Source organism: Piliocolobus tephrosceles, chromosome 16 (assembly GCF_002776525.5).
Source record: "Piliocolobus tephrosceles isolate RC106 chromosome 16, ASM277652v3, whole genome shotgun sequence".
Lineage (NCBI taxonomy): Eukaryota > Metazoa > Chordata > Mammalia > Primates > Cercopithecidae > Piliocolobus > Piliocolobus tephrosceles.
In genome coordinates, this window is record NC_045449.1 from 22039850 (window position 1) to 22054937 (window position 15088).

General features: G+C 49.2%; 1 protein-coding gene across 7 annotated transcripts in view; it reads left to right on the top strand.

Annotated features, from left to right (window-relative positions):
- The window catches only part of KSR1 (kinase suppressor of ras 1), a 171812-nt gene that overhangs the window by 73875 nt on the left and 82849 nt on the right, over positions 1-15088 (top strand). Inside the window, exon 1 of one of the 7 annotated variants that reach the window (XM_023183849.3) lies at positions 12468-12744. The exons of the other annotated variants lie outside the window; for them this stretch is intronic. The gene's annotated coding sequence lies outside the window, so the exon portion shown is untranslated. Of the gene's footprint in view, positions 1-12467; positions 12745-15088 lie in introns of those variants that run through there. 7 annotated transcript variants of the gene reach the window in all.

Below are 15088 nucleotides of genomic sequence, written 5' to 3' on the forward strand. Positions count from 1 at the left end.
AAATTAGCAGGGGTAGTGGTGTTCACCTGTAACCCCAGCTACTCAGGAGGCTGAGATGGGAGGATTGCTTGAGCCTGGGAGTGTGAGACTGCAGTGAGCCATGGTCACGCCACTGCACTTCACCCTGGGTGACAAGAGAGAGAGACCGTGTCTCTACTGGAAAAAAACAAAAAACAAAAATCCCAAAACAAAGCTTATACCACCTGTTCCCCAAAAACCTACTGGGAAAAAAAAAGCTCCATTCATTATTCTTTCAATTTGAATAACATTTTATAATTATAAAAATGATACCTATGCCGGGCGTGGTGGCTCAAGCCTGTAATCCCAGCACTTTGGGAGGCCGAGACGGGTGGATCACGAGGTCAGGAGATCGAGAGCATCCTGGCTAACACGGTGAAACTCCGTCTCTACTAAAAAAAAAATACAAAAGAACTAGCCAGGCGAGGTGGTGGGTGCCTGTAGTCCCAGCTACTCGGGAGGCTGAGGCAGGAGAATGGCGTAAACCTGGGAGGCGGAGCTTGCAGTGAGCTGAGATCGGCCATTGCACTCCAGCCTGGGCGACAGAGCGAGACTCCGTCTCAAAAAAAAAAAAAAAGAAAAAAAAATGATACCTGTTCTTTGAAAACACAAAAAAAGTAAAAAATAAAACTTCTATTTCCAGTGTTTACATTTTGAGATGTTAATTTTGCTATAAAAATAGAAATTGACCTCAAACTTGAAAAAAGAAAATTAATGCCTTTAAGTTAAAATAAAAAAGATATGTGGAGATCATACTGCAGATGTAGTTTCCTTATCTTGAGTTGTTAACTTTCTAGAAGATTATGGGCATTGCTTCATATCATTACATACACTGTTAAAAGGGACTTAAAAAAAAAACAAAAAATTGCCTCATAGTTTTCTGTGATTGACACACCAGAATGTAGTTACCTACTTCCCCATGTTTGGCTATTTTAAGTTACACTTCCCTGAATAGGCTTATGCTTACACTTAATTGTTTCTTTAGGATAAATTCCTAGAAGTGGAGTCTGGCTCAAGGGGTGGGGGCCGCTCGTGGAGCTTCTGTTGCATCGTTCTGTTTCTCTGCTGCCCTCCAGGAGGGCGATGCCGTTCCACACTCCTGCCATGCTCCTACCACAGCCACACTGGGGAGTCCCTCTGCCAGTGTTGCCAAACATCTACCCATATGTTTCCACTTTGTATTTCCTTGCTTATTATTAAGGTGGGAGGTTTGTTACCGTTGCTGGCAGAGGTAACTTTCCTTTGAGATAAACATGTATATTTCCTTGGCCTGTTTAACTGACTTCTTCATGCAACCCCACTCATTCTTCAAGATCCAATTCAAAGCTCATCTTTTCCATGAACTTTTTCCTGACACTTGTCTTTTCTCTGAAGCTAGAAACTTTAATTTTCATATTTGAATTCTCGCAGCCTGCATGTATCTGAAAACCCTTGTCAAAGACACTTTTGCATTGTAACTTGGTATCTTTGGCCCCCACTTGAATCTGAGGTCTTTAGGGTAGGAGATGGGTCATTCATTTCTGTATTGTTTGCAGGGCCTTGGCACCATACTGGTAACTAGTGGGTACTCGATACTCCTGAATGGATGAGTAGATGGACACACACTGTTCTTAAAAAACAAACCAGCCCATCCCACACCCGTCAGCAAAATGAGTCTAATGCCATCTTATGAAATTGCTCTTCCTTCCGCATCTGTCCCTTTGGAATCAGTGAGGTTTTGCTCCATCTAAAGACCCAGCAGGGGCTGGGCGCAGTGGCTCACGCCTGTAATCCCAGCACTTTGGGTGGCTGATGTGGGTGGATCGCTTGAGCCCAGGAGTTTGAGACCAGCCTTGGCAACATGGTGAAACCCCATCTGTACAAAAAATATAAAAATTAGCTGAGTGTAGTTGTTGTGCGACTGTGGTCCTGGGTACTCAGGAGGCTGAAGTGGGAGGATCGTTTGAGCCTGGGAGGTCGAGGCTACACTGATTACACCACCACACTCCAGCCTAAGCGACAGAGTGAGATCCTGTCTCAAAAAAACAAAACAAAACAAAATAAAACACCTAGCAGGGCAGATGGAGTAACCGGCAAAGCCGGCCTTAGTGGTGAAGTTGGGCATGGCAGCCTGAGCAGGGATCTGCTCCAAATAGTATGTCTACCGTGGACTCCTGGACCTTTCTCCCTTTGCTAGAAGAGAAGCACCAGCACCCTCCCTTTTCCTCTTGTGACGTTTTAAAATGTATTATTACCATTCATAGCCTTATAAAATCAGTACACAGTAATTACAGAACATTTGGAAAACACAGAAAAGTAGAAGGAAGAAAATGATTACCTATAGCCTTCCCACTCAGATCAGCTCATTCATAAATGACATTTCTGCTGTGTTTTCTTTCAGTTGTGTTTTCCAGGCAAAGACTGTGTGTACAAAGTTTTGCTTACGTAGTTCTTGCCATCCATCATGCAGATTTTTTTGTCCTGCCTGTGGCTTAGTAAAATAACACAAAAAACTTCCTATGTTTTTGTAAACCTGCTCAGTGGCTTTGTCATAGTTGAGTAAGTGGTTTTACCATCGCCTCCTTAGCTGTGCTTCTATTGTTGGGTCTTTGGGTTGTTTGCACTGTGTCCCTCTAGTAAACAGTGTCGGGATGGACAAGTTTATGTTGGGTGTTTCCTTGTCCCTTTGCTGGTTACCCCAGGCAGACTGGCCCATACCAGCCCTTCCCCGCTTCATTCTCCTCCCTTGGGGCCAGTGCCCCATTTGCCTCTTGGTTTGTGTTTCTCAGTCTCTGTATGTAGCAATATGTTGAGAAATGGCTTCCTTTTTCAGGAAGAAAACTCAAGATGTTGAGCCTTGAGGAGGCCGTGCACAAAGGTGCAGAGTCCTGCGTGCTGGATCATGGCCTTGGCACTGCAGGGCGGCCCCCTTCTGCCTCACAGGCCCAGGGTTATAGAGGGTGCAGGTGACCGAGAGGCCATGCCTTTGGAGGGGCTGCCTGGCAAAACTTTTCCCCTGACAGTAAGCTGAGGGGGTGGCCCTGGTCACATGCTGCAGGTCTCTGGAGTGGGTATAGTGAATACCTGGGTCCATTTTCTGCCTGGTCCCAGACTCGGATCCGTCATGGCAGATCTGGCCCCTGCGTTCTGTGGGCGAGTGTTGGGGGAGAACCCCTCCTGTGGGGTTGCTGAGATGTGTGCTGCGCTGGAGGTGGCTCCTCTGAGCAGCTGCTTGGAACATGCTGTTGAGCTCCAGAGAACACTTCAGCACACAGCCAGTGGCACCCTGAGGAGCTGCGGTGACAAAGGCCACTGCAGCACTCAAGGCTCAGGTTTGGATGGTGGAATAACATTGTCTGGGTTCACCTGCCACCCTGGACAATTACTTTATCTCTCTGTCTTTCACCTCCACGTGGGGATAGTAATAACACCCACCTCCCCAGATGAAATGAGTTAGCATTCTATACACTTCTTAAAACAGTCCCTGTTTGTTAAATAAAAATAGGGAACCAGGGTTACCAGCTAGACCAGTCGCTCACAGCAGGTTGAACCAGGCCTTCTGCCGTCCAATATGGGGGAAAGAGAGCTGGACCAGAACCAGGAGACCTGGAGACCGTCCTGGCACTGCCTTCTACTTTATGTGACTTTGACTAAGTCGTGGTCCCTCTCTGGGCCTCAGTTTCCTCACCAGTTTTTCATCTATTTCTGTGAGATGACCTTAGGCCCTTCTTAGAACATCCAAGGATTTTGTAATTTAAAGGCATTTCAGACATCTCAAGACGAGTCTGGTCCTGCTAATAATCCCCACTAGTTGACGTGGTTCCTAGATGGGGCTGACTGCAAAGGCCAGAGGGCAGGAGATGCAGAGCCCTGTAGGGTTTGCCTGGTTTTTCTCGGTGCGGGTGAGCTATCCTTCACCTGGAGGGTTACAGTAGCTGGGTCACCTGGGAATAGGCTGTGGGAGAACTGGCCTCCTTGGGAATGTGCTGTCCTGCATGGCAGAGGTACATTTCAGGTACGGGCTGCTCTGTGAGGCCACCCTGTGCTCCAGCCTGCAGCACTTGAGACTGAGTTGCCCTGAGGTCTGTGTGAGTGAAATCGGGTCTTATGCAAGAGTGAGTGCATGCATCTCCGCTTTGAGCTGTTACGTCAGAAAGCTAAATACAGAGAGCCCTTGCGACTGGAGAACTAGCAGGAGGCCCTGGCTCTGATTCTTTGTCAGCGGGTGGGATGGGGTAGGATGTGGCTTACAGGCTGCTATGGAGGAGAGGACTGTGCTGGGAAAAAGGTTGGAGCTGGTGGACTGTCTCCCAGGCACTGCTATTCCCACAGGCCTTCTGGAAGGTTCTGGCCTCCTCCTGATCAGGTGGCAGAGCATCCCCGGGGCTCCTCACCAGGATTCATGTGCTCTGTGTCAGTGATGTCTCCATCTGCATCATTGCTGGTGGAGCACAGTGGGAAAGGTCAGCCTTCGAACTGTGGAAGGTCAGACCCAGCGCCTCAAGCCTGGAGGGACAGCATGGGGCATCAGCCTCTTATGAGTTTAAGTTGGCTCTGGCACATACCAGCTGGTGACGTTGGGTTAGCTTCCTGACTCTCTGAGTCCTTTTTTATACATGAGAACATTTGTACCAAGATGCCCAGCATTGGCCTGATGGACAGTAGGCACCCCAAAAGTCTCAGTCATTCAAGGAGGTAATGTAACCCATGGTTAAGAGCATGGGCTGAGCAGCTGAACTTCCTGGGTTCAGTTTCTTGCTCTGCCACTTACTAGCCACATGATGTGGGACTGTTCCTCATCCTCAGTTTATGCCTCTGTACAATGGGGATAGTTATGTTAGGGCGTCTCTCATAGGTTTGTTGCAAGGATTAAGTGAGTTAGTTCAGTTGTCCATTGGTATCCACAGGGGACTGCTCCCAGGAACCCCCTAGGATACCAAAATCCAAATTCTCAAGCCCCCTCAGTACAGATGCAGATGCAACCTTTTTTTTTTTTTTTTTTCTTGGACAGAGTCTTACTCTGTCGCCAGGCTGGAGTGCAGTAGCACAATCTTGGCTCAGTGCAACCTCTGCCTCCAGGGTTCATGCGATTCTCCTGCCTCAGCCTCCCGAGTAGCTGGGACTACAGATGCACACCATCATGCCCAGCTAATTGTTGTATTTTTAGTAGAGACGGGGTTTCACCATGTTAACCAGGATGGTCTTGATCTCTTGACCTCGTGATCTGCTCGCCTCGGCCTCCCAAAGTGTTGGGATTACAGGCGTGAGCCACTGCGCCCAGCTGCAACCATTTGTTTTTTAAAAAAGACTTCTGATCTGCCATTGAATCTATGGATGCAGAACCCACAGATCCTAAGTGCTGACTGTACGCATAAAGCACTTAAAGCAGTGTCTAGCGCGTGATAGCCACCCTTGTTGGAGTTAGCTATCATTGTCTAATTTCTTCAGTAAGGGTGGTCAGTTCATTTCTTGGGAGCTTGGCAGCATACCGTCTCTCTTTATTTTGAGATGCATCCCCACTCTGTTCAGCTAGAGCTTGTCCAGGGTGACAGGTGTGTGTGTGTGTGTGTGTGTGTGTCTTTTTCAGCCGTGTCACCGCTCTTCAGGTCTGGAGAGTAGCTCCCCTTGCAACCTGCGGGCCAGGCCTCTCCTTGGCTGACTTCTTCGGGCTGTGTGTATCTTGTTACCCATCCTGGTTTGCCTGCCTCTTCTGCACAGACTGTGCTCAGAGGTTTGTGTTGCACAGTTTGGCTCGGGTGTGCCCAGCTCTTGACCTCCTGAGAATGAAGTAAGGGCCAGGAAAGCCATCCTATCAGTGTGGGTATGTTCCAGCCATGCCTGGCCTTGTCTATGTTTGCCCCTTTTCAAGGAATACACTAGGGTAGCTTGGGACATGCCATGTAGATGGAGTCATCCAGGAATGTGTTTAAGAATCTTAAAGCAATAAACAAGTCAGACTAACTGCTTTCAAAGAATACAAGAGACTGGAATTTTCATGATAGAGATGGCTGACAATGAGTGTTAATCTATTTTAGCAGGCCTTATGTGAAGCAACAGACATCCACCTCTTCCCTCATTTTACAGATAAGGAAACTGAGGCAGAGAGTGGTTAAATAATCTGAGTTAAAGCAGCTAGTCAGTGGCCGAGCTGGGATTTGAACCCTGGTCTGTTGGCCTGTAGGCCCCAGCACCTGACTATCCATCACTATACTGCCCCTGGCTGGCATTCCTGGGATTATGCAGCGGTGGCATCCTGTCCCCTGAGCCCTTTCTCATCCCCCACTAATGGTGGTGCTGGTGATTGAGCCCAGTTACAGCTGTGTTGCCTGAGGTGCACAGGGCCTAGGGGGATAACTGCGTTATCTTTAGCCATTGCTTATTAGAGAGGGTGGTCTTGCCTTCTTTCTCCCTCCCAGAGCTGATATCACCTAAACCTTGCTGCGATTTTATTCCTGGGTTCCAGGTCTGATTTTTATTTCCCCTACATCCCATATCTCCTTCCTCTGACCAGACAAAATGGTCCCTTAGGAAAAGAGCTTTGAGGATTATACAGTGGAGATGGCTGTGGCTAATCAGTGACCTTCTCAGATTGCTTAGGAAAAGCGTGATTGTCCTTGTCAGGACTTTCTTCCCTGAGAGGCATCTAAGAGGTCCCTGAGGTCACAACTGGGAGTGACCCTGGGTGGGACGCAGTGTCTCAGGGGTGCTTTGTTTTAATCTGTGAATTTAAAATCGTGCTTTCCTGGGTGGGAGTTGGGGTGGGCAGTGGTTGTGAAGCTGGCGCCACAACATAGGATGGTGTGTAGCCTTGGCCATGTCCCTTTACCTCTGAGCCTTGGTTTGCAGTGAGGATCAGATGAGGTGCTACCTTGCCAGAGCGCTTCGTAAACTCTGTAGTGCTGTGACTGAGTGTGAGGTGCTGCGACCAAGTATCCATAAGGTACACGATCATCACATTGGTGTGTGCCACAGAAAGAACAGACAGTCATGTCACTAGGGTTAATTCTGGTCTCATTTGAAACTCAGCGTGGTGGTTTGGTGCCAGAGGTGTTCCTTGGGCCTCTGGTACAAGTGGATTGTTAAAAGAGTGTGGGTGCTGATCTGCCCTCATGCATAGAGCTTCATTTCATAGCCGGTTGCTTTCCTTGTTCCATGGGAAGCTTGCAGATACATTAACAGATCAACAATCGTGATCCTTCATCTGGACGCTTGCCTTCTGCGCTCTTCCCCAGTCACCCGTCCTGGTTTTCCTATCGGCTGCCAAAGGCATAGCTTTGATGTTAAGATTAAGATTGCAGCGAAGGAAGATGGGAAGGAATCTTTGCTGGGAGCTCGCCGTCAGCCAGCTGCTGTGTCATATTGTTTTGTCTTCACAGTGATCTTTTGAGGCTGCTCTTTACCCCTCATTTATAGCAGAGGAAATAAAGGTTCAGACATTCAATTGCCCATGGGCCCTTAGCTGGTAGGAGTCAGGGGTGAGATGTGTACTTGGGTCTGTCTCACTCTAATATCCATGGTCTTTCTGATTAAAATGATTAAATCTCCCTCTCTGTCTTGCCAGGAGCACCTAGGCCCACTCTTCTTTAGGGAATAGTATGCTTCCTGCCCTGCATATGGGATGGAGACGGGTGGATGGAAGCAGCATCCCCAGCTGGCTGGAGAGGGCCCTATGGGGCCTGGCCACGATGGCAGACACTGCCTCTCTACAATTGCTTTCTGTCTGACCTACCCCCAGGGGTGTGGGGAAGAGTTGGAGATGGTACTGTTGGAGCGGCGGCTTGTGCTGTTGGCAACCATAGGGTTCCCCTCTGCCTGGGAGACAGGGCAGGCACAGCGCTGAAGTGAGAGACAGCTGGGCTGGGGCTGCCTGTGGGCTGAGTGCCCTTTGAGGGTGGAATCTCCAGTCGAAGGGCCCCTCCCCGAGAAGCACCAAGTCCTAGTAAATCAAACAACAAACAGGGCTCTGCTTGGGCGGCTCATTTGCTGGAGAAACTCAGTGCTTCAGCTTCCTGCTAAAGGTATGCTGGTATGCCAGAAATTCCCTGGACAAGCAAGAAGGGAAGTCATGTCTTTATAGTAAAAACACTAATAAAACAGCTCTAGAATCTTCTCCTTCCTCTACACCCACACTACCACTAACTAAATTACCTTTTGTTCTTATCATTTGCTGAATTGCAGTGCTGCTTAATTGATTTTCCTGTCTTTGGTTTCTCCACACCCACTTTGATCTGTCCTCCTTATGGTTTCCAGAATGAGAATCGTTCAGAAATGCAAATCTGATCACGTTTTTCCCTTTGCTTCCCACCCTACACCTGCAAGATTGAGTGCAGGTGCCTGAGTGTGGCATTCCAGGACCTTCTGGAACTTTGTAGGACCTGCATGAACTGGGTTCCCTGACTGAAACAAAAGCAGTACCAGCCATTGATCTGGAGGGTCCAAGAAGGCCCTGCTCGTGCACTGGCTCCTGGGTGGGGACCATTCCATCAGGGGCAAGCCCAGGGCCACTCATTATGGTCTCTTCGTCATAGTAGTCAGGGCTCTGGGAGACTCTGTACTCTGTTGGACAAAGTAGCCACAGACCAACCCAGGTTCAAGGGGAGAGGAAATAGACCTCTAGATTGGAGGAGTGTCATATACTTTGTGGCCATCTTCAATCTGCTGTGGTCGTCTACACTCGTATTGTAGACTCAGATGATCCTGTGACTACAGTAGGGAAGAAGAACCCTCACCACCCACTGCCAGGAGCAGGGGCTCCCCACCTATTCTTTTTCTCTAGCAAATGCAAGATCTTACATAGCCTGCTTCACTTCCACACTCCCCTTGTGCATTCCGGGAAACTGAGTCTTCATGTGTCTTCCTAAGTGCAGGGGTGCAGCTGGGGGTTGTATTCCCAAACACTCAGCATCAACTGAATCCGGGTAGAACAACAAGGATTCCATATCTCTAGCTCACGGCAAATGTCTGTTATATAATGGACTTGAAGGTACTCTAAGGTACTCCATGTGGTTTACAGTATGCTAGGGTCCTTTTTCAAGGATATGTAACTCTCAGCCTCAGTTTCCTCAGCTATAAAATGAGATTAATAATGGTACCTGGCTGGGTGCAGTGGCTCACACCTGTAATCCCAGCACTTTGGGAGGGCGAGGCAGGCAGATCGCCTAAGGTCAGGAGTTCGAGACCAGCCTGGCCAACATGGTGAAACCCCGTCTCTACTAAAAATACAAAAAATTAGCTGAACATGGTCACGGGCACCTGTAATTGCAGCTACTTGGGAGGCTGAGGTGGGAGAATCACTTGAACCCGGGAGGCAGAGGTTGCAATTAGCCGAGATCAGGCCGCTGCACCCCAGCCTGGGTAACAAGAGCGAAACGCCGTCTCAAATAAATAAATAAATAAACAAACAAACAATAAAATAAAAATACCTATCAGAGGATTCATGTAGGTATTAGGTGAGATAATATAGAATGTATATAGCATGATACCTAGTACATAGGAATGCCCAGTTAAATAGAATATATCCAGTTGTGGTTAAAACAGTCCTGGAATACAAAAATCAGCTCAAAGTGGATCAAAAACCTGAATAAAAAAGATAAAACAATAAAACTTCTAGAACCCAGGAGAACATGTTTGTGAATGTGGGCTTGACAAATATCTCCTAGATAGGAAATAAAAAAAGACCGTTAAGTTGGACTTCATAAAAATTACCTGCTCTTCGAGATTTAAGAACTTTTGGAAGAATGCTTTTAGATGGCATGTGGTTCGAAGAAGAATGAGGGATACCTTTTTTTTCCTGTTGTAGGTTTTCTGGAAGCCAGCAGGAAGCCTCAGCCTTAGAAACATTAGCCGTAGAAGGAGGTTCGGAACAGTGTGGACTTAATAGAACTACTTTTGGTTGCAAGTAACAGAAAATGTGACTGGAATAGGCCATTATGTTTCTCCTATAATGAGTCTGGAGTTAGATGGCACACATGTGCTGGTTTTGCAGCTGAACAGGGATGCTGTCTGGTTTTCCAGGCAGTTCTTGCCATCCTTGTGGTTGCGAGATGGCTGCTGCAGCTTGTCCGTCTTCAAAATGGGCAGGAGGTGTTGGGCAGCACCAAGATCTGTCCCATGCTTTCCCAGCAGGTCCCCTAGCAGGCGGGTGCTCATGCCTCATTAGCCAAAACTGTCACAGCTAACCAGCTTCAAGGGAAGCTGAAAGTGAGGACTGAATCATCATGATGGCTCTGCGGGGACCCCATCCAGATCAATTACGTCACACTTGCTGAAGCTGAGGCTCGTGGGCTGTGATATGAAGACCGGGCTGCAAACCACTGACTGAGACCAGTTCATGACTGGGCACAGTGCTACCCTGAACAAAACTGGGTCCTGTGAGCAAGGGAGAAGCTGGGAGCTGATATTAGGTGGAGATGAGCAGTCTGAGCATGGTGCTCCACGGGGCGTGGCGGTTCAGGCGCCCCTCATCCTTCTGGGGGAGTTCACACTGCATTCATTGATCCCTGGTGTCCGGGGCACTCATCTGTCCTTGCCCCTTGCCCTTGTCCAGCCCTTTGTCCTTTTCTGTGAGGGCCTGAGTTGCTAAGCCAACAGTCACATCCCTGGAAAGGAAGCCCTCTATCTTTCCAGCATCGGGCACAGTCTCCTTCTCATAGTTGGTGCACATAGGTCAGAGTTTAAGGTGCCTTGCCTTCCCCATCCCTCCCCTCCAGTGGCTCCCCAGGGAACAGGCCTTAAGGATAGGTAAGGGGTTTGGCCCATTGGCAGAAATCTACCTTTGCCATTAGGTGCAGCCTCTGCCTTTTCCCCTAGGCCCCTGCTTGGTAATTCACACCCAGGTCCCTTTCAGTGTGCAATGTCAATAATACTCCAGGATTACCTGTTGTGATTGAGGGGTTGAGCGGAGGGAAAAACTAGTTCATGGCTGTGCGCTGTGGGCCTGGTGACCTTCAGACAAACACATGGAGTGTGTGTTTGAACTGGGACATAGGCCGTGCTGATGAGGGATCTGGTCTGTGAGCAACACCGCACCTGTGGCTCCTGACACCTGGGCCAGCACTCCCCTCAGCCTCCCAGCAGAAGCGCCGAGCAGTGGGGCTGCTGTGTCATGGACGCTCATACTGGGACAGAACTGCTGTCTGTTGCTTTGCCTTTCCTAGCCCTCGGTCAGGTGTCTGTGTGGACACGTCTGTTCCCCCGACTTGTGTGGGTTCCTGAAAATTATGAACCCTTGCTGCTTAGGACTGTTGTCCTTAGAGTCCAACAGTGCCTGGCATCGGGAAGAGGTTTGGTTGTTGAATGACTGGATGATGGGCAGAAGTTCTTCGTTGCCCTTATTCAATTGCTTCAGGCACAGGGGAGTTAGGGGGTAAAGTGGGTGTCTTTCTTTCTCATGATTTAGTCCTGTTGGTCCCCACAACCCCTAAGGACTGCTGGTACCAACAGCACATGAGGTATTGGGGGGTGGTTGTATCGAATTGAGGTAGGAAGGAAAACTTGAAAGGCAGATCAAGACAGATCATTTACTGGCTTTTCAAAGAATTGCTTTCTGAAGAGCAGTGTTTGGACTCACCTTGGCTTTGCAGGTGGGAGCTGTATTAGGCTGTTAGGTCAGGGAAATGCCTTCCTCTTCAGTTCTGCATCTCACAACCTCCATGGCGCGTGAAATGGCCTAGCAGTTGTTGCTGAGAAAACTCAGGCCCTTGGCCATTCACCCTGGCCCAGCCCAAGCTCTGCATTTCCCAGGAAGCATTATGGCTGCTTTGAACCCATATTTGACCACATAGTCTCTTCTTTCCCTGACTGCTCATGCTTAGTACTGGAGCAGTGGGAACAAGTGATTTATCTAAGGTGGGTGTTTAGTTGCACAGAGGAACTAACTCGTCAGTGCTTCCGTACAGGGTCTCTTGCACCCACCGCTGCACCAGCCAAAGGCAGTCAGTCATACTCTTAGACAAGTGAGCTCGTTTTTTCTCAGCCTGGGGTTGAACCTCCCATCTACAGTCTGTTGTCAGGTCCTCAGAGTTTGCATTCCCAGTGGAGCTGAGGGAAGGGCAGGAGGCCCTGAGTTCCCAGCTGTGGCCGTTCTCACCCCTGGCCTCCTTGGGAACGTCTCCACTTGTGGTCTGGGTTAGACTTGTTTGTTTGTGTTTGAAGTTTCCCGACTCTGAGTTTGACGTCAAGGCAGGATTGCTGGTGGGAGGCTTGGCGGGGAGGTTGTCTCTACACAAATGCAAAAGCCTGGCAGCTTCCCCAGAAGAGTGCGGGTGCGGGCCGGGCTGGGCGAGGGCTGGCTGTTGCGAAATGCCCAGCTTAAGGGTTGAGGTCACTTGTACTTTCTCCTCTCCTCGCCCCACTTTCCCCGTGTGCTTCTCCTGCTCTGCCCTATGCCCGTGAATGTCAGCCCCCATGGGTGCCCTTGAGGGCTGGGCAGTGCTGGAGCCAAGGGCTGTCTCTGGTGCCCTTGGAGCTGGGTGCTGTGGTTGCTGCATGCCTGTGCGTGGAACTGTCAGCTGCATCACAACCTCCAGAGGCCTCCTTACATTCTCAGAAATCATTTTGCAACAAGTTGGCCATGGCAGCAAGGCTAGACTGCTTAGCTGACTGGGTTGGCGGGAAGTTCCCAGAAACGCACTCTAGCTTTGGGAAGGAAGTGGAAGATGTAAGGGGAGCTTCCCTGAGGCGTGGACAGGACGGGCCAATAGTGGAGGAGGAGCAGCAGCTTCAGCGACCACTGGAGGGAAGGCTGGAGTAAGTCGCCAGGGCTTTGGTGGCATCCTGAAGTTTGGGATGGTGTAGTCAGCGACTTGGCAGGAGCAAAGACTGCTGTGGGCACCACATAAGAGTCTGGTGCTGCCCACTGAGGAGGAGGGAGTCGGGGTCTTGTGGGTGCTGGTGAGCTGGAAGCTGTCCAGGAACTGCACCTGCCACAGGAGGACTAAATAAAACAAGAGGCAAGTGATGGACGAGTGGAGTGACTGTCCATTTGCTTCGTGTCACTCTATAAAGCATGCTAGGATCTTCTTAAAAGGGATGGCCTCAGGTTATAGGCAGGATGATGGCTAGTTTTAATGAGTGTAGTGCTGGCTTAGAGCCAGGGGTGGGGTACAGCCCAGAGGGTAGGTTACTGCAAGTCAGGACCAGAGGTGGTGGCCCAGTTGGGTGGCTAGATACATTTAGAGGGTGTGGGCAAGCCTGTGGCTCTTATTCACAGGATTCACTGCCTGGAACAGTCTAGGCGTGGCTGGATTTTGGGCTTTGGATCGCAAAAGAGGTAGACCCTGCCCACTGCCATCCTGCTTGTACCAGTCAAGACAGCTTAGGGTGTGGGTTGCAGGAGTCATTATTTTGAGAGGTACATAGAGAGTATTAGATTGAGGTTGGAATGCCTTCTTTAACCATAGGATTCAAGAAAGTTACAAAGGCTGGTGCCTTGGTTTCCTCATTGTAAGATGGGAATAATGAAGTACACCTTTAAGTTTTGTGGGTTTCACATGTGTGGTTTCATGATTTGCGAGTGATGGTAAAGGATGAGCAGTGACTTGTCATTTGGCTGAGGCTGGACTCGATGGTAGGCATGCCGGTGAGCATCCCTGAGCCAATGAGTGCGCCCAGTGTGCTGCCCAGCACCCACATCCCGATATAGCTTTGTTTTTCTTTACTCAATGTTGAGTACACAGTACATCCCATCAGAAGTCTGGAAGAGTCTGTAGTGTTTTCAGTTACACATGACTGTATTTTGTGGAGGGAATCATGTGCTTTAGGGACATTGCCAGCTTTTGGGTTGTGTGTGAAGATTGGAACATCAGTCACTCTTGTGCTATCAGGGATCTACTCTAATTCCTAGTTTCTGGAATTTTCACTGACAATCCAGTCAGAGGAAGTGATATGGTACAATACATAAAGAAGAGATTATTAACACTGCTAGATTGACAAATGAGTATTGACATGATTCTGTAACTGAGGGAGCCTGCTACTATACATGGGAAATTGGTGTCCATGTTAGCCTGTGCCTTGGATTCATTTGTTCATTTATATGTTAACATCTGTGACATCTGTCATGACAGATTTAGCCTCCTGCCCTGCTTCTGAGACATGAAGACTTGGGCCACTGAGAGCATCCTGTGGCAGCCTACGACCAAAGTCAGGGTTAGGGTGACAACCTATAATAGGCCTTGGCATCTGGCTGCTAACATAGCCAAGATCATGTGTTTGAGAGTTGCCCACAGAAGAGACCTCCCCGTCTCAGGCCCTGCAGTTTTAGAGTGGAGCTGACTTTGTTTGCAAAGTCAGTCGTCTGGAAAGAGGTGTTTTTTGCAAAGGTGCAAAAGAGCCTGGGTGGGGTATAATCCAAATGGCACCTGTCAAAAGTCTTCATGCTCCTCCTTTTCGAGGTCATTCTGCAGGCTGAGCAGGAGTAACACTAACAGAGTTCTATTTAGTGAGCTCTTTATGTGTTCTGGACATTGGACTAAACACTTTGCATACATGAGTCTGCAGCAAATTCTCAGCAGTGCTGTGGGGCATATATTATATTTTCTCTGCTTTACAGAGGAGGAGACTAAGATGACATGATCTAGATCCTGCCACACAGCTGATGTGTGATGGTGCAAAAGGTAGAGCCTCCTGGCTGCCAAACCCAAGCTTCTCGCAGGAGGGATGGCACCACTAACTAATAGTAGGCATGGCCTCTGACCAGTCAGAACAGGTGCTGGTGGTAAACAGGAGGCGTGGGTTGTCTGCCTGTCACTGCTGCACTGCCCAGCCAGTCCAGCACAATGACTGGCCCGTCCCTGTCCACACACCCTGTGGCAGCCCATGGGAGCTTTCTGCCTGGACTACCATTTTAGCTGGTGCTAAATGGTCTCGCTTTTAGAGGCAAGGCAGCTATTGCTCCAGCTCCATTGTGGCAGCCTCCAAGGGATGGTTGGTTCTGTGGCCACAGAGGAACCCAGCCTCCCAAATCAGACTGGCCCACATGTAGGTTGCTTGGGACAGCCATGACACACCATGGAGGATGGGCTCAGGATGCTAAGGGGCACCAGCTATGGAGACGCAGGTTGGGGCACAGCGTAAAGGAAGGATGACAAGGAAA